Here is an 8,241-nt window from a genome sequence, read left to right on the forward strand (position 1 = left end):
AGTTTACATACACCTCAGCCAAAAACATTTAAACTCAGTTTTTCACAATTCCTGACATTTAATCCGAGTAAAAAATCCCTGTCTTAGGTCAGTTTGGATCACCACTTTATTTTAAGAATGTGAAATGTCAGAATAATAGTAGAGAGAATTATTTATTTCAACTTTTATTTCTTTCTTCACATTCCCAGTGGGTCAGAAATGTACATACATTCAATTAGTATTTGGTAGCATTGCCTTTCAATTGTTTACCTCATGTCAAATAGTTTCGGGTAGCCTTCCACAAGCTTCCCACAATAAGTTGGGGGAATTTTGGCCCATTCCTCCTGACAGAGCTGGTGTAACTGAGTCAGGTTTGTAGGCCTCCTTGCTCGCACAAGCTTTTTCAGTTCTGCCCACAAATGTTCTACGGGATTGAGGTCAGGGCTTTGTGATGGCCACTCCAAAACCTTGACTTTGTTGTCCTTAAGCCATTTTGCCACAACTTTGGAAGTATGCTTGGGGTCATTGTCCATTTGGAAGACCCAATTGCGACCAAGCTTTAACTTCCTGACTGATGTCTTGAGATGTTGCTTCAATATATCCACGTCATTTTCCATCCTCATGATGCCATCTATTTTGTGAAGTGCACCAGTCCCTACTGCAGCAAAGCACCCCCACAACATGATGCTGCCACCCCCGTGCTTCACGGTTGGGATGGTGTTCTTGAAAGGCCGCTCAGCAAGGAAGAAGCCACTGCTCCAGAAACGCCATCAAAATGCCAGACTACGGTTTGCAACTGCACATGGGGACAAAGATCGTACTTTTTGGAGAAATGTCTTCTGGTCTGATGAAACAAAAATAGAACTGTTTGGCCATAATGACCATTGTTATGTTTGGAGAAAAAAGGGGGAGGCTTGCAAGCTGAAGAACACCATCCCATCGTGAAGCACGGGGGTGGCAGCATCATGTTGTGGGGGTGCTTTGCTGCAGGAGGGACTGGTGCACTTCACAAAATAGATGGCATCATGAGGCTGGAAAATGATGTTGCTTCAATATATGCACATCATTTTCCATCCACATCATTTTCCATCCTCATGATGCCATCTATTTTGTGAAGTGCACCAGTCCCTCCTGCAGCAAAGCACCCCCACAACATGATGCTGCCACCCCCGTACTTCATGGTTGGGATGGTGTTCTTCGGCTTGCAAGCATCCCCCTTTTTTCTCCAAACATAACAATGGTCATTATGGCCAAACAGTTCTATTTTTGTTGCTTCAATATATCCACATCATTTTCCATCCTCATGATGCCATCTATTTTGTGAAGTGCACCAGTCCCTCCTGGCGCGTCACCCTTCTTTACCCTTCGGATAGTGTCTTGAACGCACGAACAAAACACCGCTATTTGGATATAACTATGGATTATTTGGAACCAAACCAACATTTATTATTGAAGTAGAAGTCCTGGGAGTGCATTCTGACGAAGAACAGCAAAGGTAATCCAATTTTTATTATAGTAAATCTAAGTTTGGTGAGTACCACACTTGGTGGGTGTCAAAATAGCTAGCCTGTGATGGCCGGGCTATCTACTCAGAATATTGCAAAATGTGCTTTCACCGAAAAGCTATTTTAAAATCGGACATAGCGATTGCATAAAGGAGTTCTGTATCTATAATTCTTAAAATAATTATGTTTTTTGTGAACGTTTATCGTGAGTAATTTAGTAAATTCACCGGAAGTGTTCGGTGGGAATGCTAGTCACATGCTAGTCACATGCTAATGTAAAAAGCTGTTTTTTTATATAAATATGAACTTGATTGAACAAAACATGCATGTATTGTATAACATAATGTCCTAGGAGTGTCATCTGATGAAGATCATCAAAGGTTAGTGCTGAATTTAGCTGTGGTTTTGGTTTTTGTGACATTATATGCTAGCTTGAAAAATGGGTGTCTGATTATTTCTGGCTGGGTACTCTGCTGACATAATCTAATGTTTTGCTTTCGTTGTAAAGCCTTTTTGAAATCGGACAGTGTGGTTAGATTAACGAGAGTCTTGTCTTTAAAATGGTGTAAAATAGTCATATTTTTGAGAAATTGAAGTAATAGCATTTCTAAGGTATTTGAATATCGCGCCACGGGATTCCACTGGCTGTTGAGCACCTAGCCCATAGAGGTTAACAAGAAATTGGAGTTTTAATGACTCCAATCTAAGTGTATGTAAACTTCCGACTTCAACTGTATTTGTTCAATGACAGATATCTATTTGTTTAAAATCTATCACTTGATTGTTTTATTTCAGAGAGAAATAATGACGTGTTTTTGCAAAATGCTATACAGTTCCAATCAGAAGTTTGGACACCTACTCATTCAAGGTGTTTCCTTCATTTGTACTATTTTAAACTCTGTAGAATAATAGTGAAGACATCAAAACTATGAAATAACACATATGAAATCATGTAGTAATCAAAAAAGTGTTAAACAAATCAAAATATATTTAATATATCTTCAAAGTAGCCACCCTTTGCCTTGATGACTTTGCACGCACTTGGCATTCTCTCAACCGGCTTCATGAGGTAGTCACCTGGAATGCATTTCAATTAACAAGTGTGCCTTGTTAAAAGTTCATTTGTGGAATTTCTTTCCTTCTTAATGAGTTTGAGCCAATCAGTTGAGTTGTGACAAGGTAGGGGTGGTATACAGAAGATAGCCCTATTTGGTAAACTACCAAGTCCATATTATGGCAAGAACAGCTCAAATAAGCAAAGAGGAATGACAGTCAATCATTACTTTAAGACATGAAGGTCAGTCAATCCCGAAAATGTTAAGAACTTTGAAAGTTTCTTCAAGTGCATTTGCAAAAACCATCAAGCGCTACGATGAAACTGGCTCTCATGAGGACCGCCACAGGTAAGGAAGAGACATAGTTACCTCTGCTGCAGAGGATAAGCTCATTAGCGTTACCAGCGTCAGAAATTGCAGCCCAAATAAATGCTTTACAGAGTTCAAGTAACAGACACATCTCAACATCAATTGTTCAGAGGAGACTGGATGAATCAGGCCTTCCTGGTCGAATTGCTGCAAAGAAACCACTACTAAAGGACACCAATAAGAAGAAGATACTTGCTTGGACCAAGAAACACGAGCAATGGACATTAGAACGGTGGAAATCTGTCCTTTGCTCTGATGAGTCCAAATTTTTGATTTTTGGTTCCAACCGCTGTGACTTTGTGAGACGCATTGTAGGTGAACGGATGATCTCCGCATGTGTGGTTCCCACTGTGAAGCATGGAGAAGGAAGTGTGATGGTGTGCAGGTGCTTTGCTGGTGACACTGTCGGTTATTTGTTTAGAATTCAAGGCACACTTATCAAATCAAATTTTATTGGTCACATACACCTGTTTAGCAGATGTTATTGCGCGTGTAGAGAATTGCATGTAGCATGGCTACCACAGCATTCTACAGCGATACACCATCCCATCTGGTTTGCTCTTAGTGGGAGTATCATTTGTTTTTGAACAGGACAATGACCCAACACACCTCCAGGCTGTGTAAGGGCTATTTGACCAAGAAGGAGAGTGATGGAGTAATGCATCAGATGACCTGGCCTCCACAATTATCTGACCGCAGAGTGAAGAAAAATCAGCCAACAAGTGCTCAGCATATGTGGGAACTCCTTCAAGACTGTTGGAAAAGCATTCCAGGTGAAGCTGGTTGACAGAATGCCAAGAGTGTGCAAAGCTGTCATCAACGCAAAGGGTGGCAACTTTGAAGAATCTCAAATATAAAATATATTTTGATTTCTTTAATGCTTTTTTGGTTACTACATAATTCCATATGTGTTATTTTATAGTTTTGATGTCTTCACTATTATTCTAGAATGTCAAAAATAGTAAAAAGAAAGAAAAACCCTTGAATGAGTAGGTGTGTCCAAACTTTTGACTGATACTTTATATCCGCCTCACTCTCAGAGAAATAAGTAGTACTGCTAGGTTTTACACAGTCAAATGTAACAAATAACTACATTTTTAATAAAGAACTATACAAATCATATCAAATCTAAATCAAATTGGTCACGTTACACAGATCAGCAAACGTTATCGTAGATGCAGCAAAATGCTTGTTTCTAGCTCCAAATGATACATTTGTGGCATCAATATTGCTTTTTAAATTAGTCAAAATGTTTCAATACATTAATATGATATCTACACGCAAAACAATTAAATTTGACATTTTAGTAATTTAGCAGATGCTCTTATCCAGAGCGACTTACAGTATGTGCATTGATCTTAAGATAGCTAGGTGAGACAACCACACATCACAGTTAAATATACAGGATACGAACAGTCCATTCCAGCTAAACAATGTACACTGATTATACAAAACTTTAAGAACACCTGCTCTTTCCATGAAATAGAATGACCAGGTGAATCCAGGTGAAAGCTATGCTCCCTTATTGATGTCACTGGTTAAATCCACTTCAACCAGTGCAGATGAAGGGGAGGAGTGGGGTTAAAGAAGGATTTTTAAGCCTTGAGACAATTGAGACATGGATTGTGTATATGTGCCATTCAGAGGGTGAATGGGAAATACCAAATATTTAAGTGCCTTTGAACGGGGTATAGTAGTATGTGACAGTCGCACCAGTTTGAGTGTGTCAAGAACTGCAATGCTGCTGGATTTTTCACGCTCAGCAGTTTCCCGTGTGTATCAAGAATGGTCCACCACTCAAATAACATCCAGCCAAATTGACACAACTGTGGGAAGCATTGGAGTCAACATGGTCCAGTATCCCTGTGGAATGCTTTCGACACCTTGTAGAGTCCATGCCCTGACAAATTGAGGCTGTTCTAGGGGCAAAATGGGGTGCAACTCATTATTAGGAAAGTGTATAGCGTTTTGCAAAAAAACAAAAACATTTTCATACATTATGAATAAAAAATCTGAGAACAGTAATATTTTACACACACAATACCCATAAGCAATCATTTCTGGTGAAAAAACACAAATGTGAAAAATTGGTGGAAATGCCTTTTGGAAATAAACTCTTCATATAGTCCCACCATAGTTTATGTCCCTCACAAATATATCAGCAAATACCATATTACAGAGGTGACTGTCATGTCACCGGAGGGGAGGTAAAGTTGTCCAACCCAACTCCAGGTGTAAAATAAAATAAAATATTTGCTTACAAGGTGAACATTGCACAACTTAACCTCAGGAGCCGAGCGCATCTATAGTTTGTTTGTGGTAATCTATTTGCTGTTAATCCGTTTCCTCTCCTCTCTCTCCCCACCTCCCAGCAGAAGTAAAAGGATGGGCAGCGGCGCTGAAAGTGACAGTTAGAGTCTGGCTGTAGTCGATCTTCAGTCCGGAATCTGATCTATGGAGTTACTTTATTGTATAAATCAATGTGGCCAGACAGCCTGCTTCACCGGGAGACCGTATCTCTGGGTGAAACGATTGATGTGCGCCCTATCGTTAAACGACCACAATAATTAAACCCACCGCCTCATGCAGCCTCAACCTGCATCGACACCACCACCGCCATACAAACACAACACCAGCCTGCATGCAGTGGTGCTAAAACGAAATTAAACAATCACCATATCTCTGTTGGGACCACTTTTACAAATTAACAACGCAATGCAATACAAGGTTTTCAAATAGGGAATCTACAGGACGTGCATGAGCAATCACTTTACTTCCATGGTCTGTTTTCTGATTCTCATAACTTCTACAGCATTACGCGCGCACGGGCGCGTAATAACACATAAAATGCACATTTTGTATTATTCAGATTCAGGTTGGCACTCACCTGATTTTGATAATCCGTGCAAGAGAAGCAGATTATCAATCGAGGCTTGTTTCAATAAAGTATTTCCACTCGTTTGAGTATGTTTGAGTTTGCTTTCAAAATGTATTAGAGCATAACTCACGGTCTCTCCAGTTCAAATCAGCTCACAACGTTTGAAATGAAATTGTTAGAGCACAAGACAGTATTTTCTTACTTCTGTCAAATAAAACACTGTGAGGACGGATTCCTCAGACTATTTCAAGGATATTCGAATGGCAACATTAGTCGACAGAAGGCTGCAATTAACTCATCTGAGTTACTTCGGCTCTTCCTCCCCCTTGCCCGACGGAATTCTGAAGATTCGCGCTACTTTAGATGGCGAAAAATAACTTCCATTTCCCGGAATCCTGGATTCGTTAACACCAGGGTTGCAAAACGGTTCCCTGTCCTCCCCTGTTCTACACCTTCCCCAGTGCTGTCTCACCCCTCATGAGTTGAGTCACTCATATTGCATTGGAAAAGCTCCACATCTGATTTGTGTTGTGTTGGATGGAGTGCCTTTGCAGACTCCAGCAATCGATGATGATCTCTCGCAGCAAGAGTTCGATTCCAGACTCCTCCCGCGTGCTCCTTCAACACGCATCTAGAGACAGTGACAGCCGGCTGTCTCCGCGAGGACGCAGTTCTTCAGCCCCACGCGTCTGTGGGGAAACAGATAGCTCGAAAAGTGCTGTTGATTGACTCAAGGGAAGATTCGATGAACTCGAACTCTTGATTTTAAGACAGCATTTTAAATTAGACGGACCACTGAAACATTAGGCTAGACCAAGAGTATATGCCTAAATATATTTTAAGGAGCGTTGGTTTTGAAAAATATATCCCCCCTATCGCCTCCTTGTGGCGGTGGGGGATGACGTGCCTAAAACACCAGAGAGAAGACAGATTTTTGTTTTAACACTGTAACAGACCTACAATATATCACCATAATACAAAAACATAAAGTGTCCCATCATGAAGACACGACAAAGTGAAAGTTAAAGAAACCAGACAATAAGATGATGAGAAAAGGGAAAATGGGAAGCTAATTGGAATTGGAAAGGCAAAAATATGATTTAGGATTCAACCTAAATAGCATTCATACCTCACTGCACAGAACACAAGGCACATACATTCATAGACTTGTATGAATTAAAAGTGCACAATGCAGCCTATGACATTCTATGATGTCAACAACTCATAGGGTTGGGGGGGGGTCTCTGATCAGGAAAAGTGATGCACAACTATCTTAATGATATGACTGTGAACTCCAAAACATGATGGAGGATCATGATGATACACTTAATATGTCAATGTTGCCAATACACAAATCACATCAAAGCTCAGTGTGGGAGCAACGAGCCAGTGTGGCCCATTTCAGCTACAAGTCAAATGTTTAGAAACCATCTCTCCATTGTGAAGCTGATGATTTATCAATCATGCTCTAAGAATTCATAACATTTTATTAAATAAGTTCTGTTCCAGGGTAGGCTGAGCCACATTGGCTGAATGTAGAAGCTCTCTTCACTAACAATGGTGATATGTTTTCTTTTGTTGAAGTAATTATTAATGCAATGAGTTAGGAGGTGTTTGTGTGGTCTGATTTTCTTATCTAAAACTATAGATTTGCTCAATTTGCACCTTTAGATAACTTCACTCACAAGTAAATACTTTGAGCGTTTTTAAGGATTTTCAACAGCATGTTCCGCATCTAAAGTATGTATGCCAGTGTAGTATGTTCTGTTACTCTACTCTACTACTATATTTCCCGTACATTAGCTGACAGATGAACTATATGATCACTGGGTAGTTTGATTTCACTGCACTGCATGTGCTTGATCACGCTGTTATCCAGACAGGATGTTTTTGGTAACACTTAGAGTTGAACAGTACATAACAAATACCTTTTCATTGAGCTGATGGACAGAAACTCAGAGCAGCGATGAAGCCCATCTCACAGAGTGGGCGTAGGGAGGCAGTCATGTACACGGTACAGAGGTAGCTGTATGAGTGCTCTCTCACCTCTGCACATGACTGGCTGTCCTGCTGACAGGCGGCGTGGCACAGTGTGGCATGGTGGTGCGGCACGATCTGTGTCGGGTCTGATATAACTGCCACGGATATATGCCATTAAAATGTATTTACTGACTGGACCCGTCCTCTGTTAATTTAATGTGTGAGGTGATGAGAACTGCGTGAGCTTGATATCTGTGACAGCCAATTGCAACTCAATAAAACGTATAGCTTATGTCCAGCTGAAACTGGTTTCAGCCACTGCTGCTGAGGAGAGAAAAAGAGCTAGTGAAAGGAGCCTTGGCCTAGACCATTGTTGATTGCGAAAATGGAGGCCTTTTTCATTGAAGTAAAACTAAATTTAGAGGAGAACGATGGGAGGGCCTTCCCTCCCCGAACACTATACTATGTGATTAAT

At 40.6% G+C, this 8,241-nt stretch overlaps 1 protein-coding gene across 1 annotated transcript in view; it reads right to left on the reverse strand.

Annotated features, from left to right (window-relative positions):
• The window catches only part of LOC115174963 (X-linked interleukin-1 receptor accessory protein-like 2), a 345,823-nt gene extending 339,432 nt beyond the window's left edge, over positions 1-6,391 (reverse strand). Inside the window, exon 1 of the mRNA XM_029734041.1 lies at positions 5,796-6,391. The gene's annotated coding sequence lies outside the window, so the exon portion shown is untranslated. The remainder of the gene's footprint in view (positions 1-5,795) is intronic.
• Between the last annotated feature and the right edge of the window lie 1,850 nt (positions 6,392-8,241).

This window comes from Salmo trutta, chromosome 3 (genome assembly GCF_901001165.1).
Source record: "Salmo trutta chromosome 3, fSalTru1.1, whole genome shotgun sequence".
NCBI lineage: Eukaryota > Metazoa > Chordata > Actinopteri > Salmoniformes > Salmonidae > Salmo > Salmo trutta.